This window comes from Pseudophryne corroboree, chromosome 6 (genome assembly GCF_028390025.1).
Source record: "Pseudophryne corroboree isolate aPseCor3 chromosome 6, aPseCor3.hap2, whole genome shotgun sequence".
In the NCBI taxonomy this organism is placed as follows: Eukaryota; Metazoa; Chordata; class Amphibia; order Anura; family Myobatrachidae; genus Pseudophryne; species Pseudophryne corroboree.
In genome coordinates, this window is record NC_086449.1 from 493159634 (window position 1) to 493160741 (window position 1108).

The following is a 1108-nucleotide window of genomic DNA, read 5'->3' on the forward strand; positions in this document are numbered from 1 at the left end:
CTTCCTCGCAAAGGACTGTTGGACAGTCAATTGCTTACTGGAAGTAGTACAAGTGGTCTTCCGACTTCCCCTCTGGGATGACGATCGACTCCCAGCAGCTACAACAGCAGCGCCAGCAGCAGTAGGCGTTAGACTCAAGGATGCATCGGAGGAATCCCAGGCAGGAGAGGACTCGTCAGACTTGCCAGTGACATGGCCTGCAGGACTATTGGCTTTCCTGGGTAAGGAGGAAATTGACACTGAGGGAGTTGGTGGTGTGGTTTGCAGGAGCTTGGTTACAAGAGGAAGGGATTTAGTGGTCAGTGGACTGCTTCCGCTGTCACCCAAAGTTTTTGAACTTGTCACTGACTTATGATGAATGCGCTGCAGGTGACGTATAAGGGAAGATGTTCCGAGGTGGTTAACGTCCTTACCCCTACTTATTACAGCTTGACAAAAGCAACACACGGCTTGACACCTGTTGTCCGCATTTGTGTTGAAATAATTCCACACCGAAGAGCTGATTTTTTTTTGTATTTTGACCAGGCATGTCAATGGCCATATTCGTCCCACGGACAACAGGTGTCTCCCCGGGTGCCACACTTAAACAAACCACCTCACCATCAGAATCCTCCTTGTTAATTTCCTCCCCAGCGCCAGCAACACCCATATCCTCATCCTGGTGTACTTCAACAGTGACATCTTCAATTTGACTATCAGGAACTGGACTGCAGGTGCTCCTTCCAGCACTTGCAGGGGGCGTGCAAATGGTGGAAGGCGCAAGCTCTTCCCGTCCAGTGTTGGGAAGGTCAGGCATCGCAACCGACACAATTGGACTCTCCTTGGGGATTTGTGATTTAGAAGAACGCACAGTTCTTTGCTGTGCTTTTGCCAGCTTAAGTCTTTTCATATTACTAGCGAGAGGATGAGTGCTTCCATCCTCATGTGAAGCTGAACCACTAGCCATGAACATAGGCCAGGGCCTCAGCCGTTCCTTGCCACTCCGTGCCGTAAATGGCATATTGGCAAGTTTACGCTTCTCCTCAGACGCTTTTAATTTTGATTTTTGGGTCATTTTACTGAACTTTTGTTTTTTGGATTTTACATGCTCTCTACTATGACATTGGGC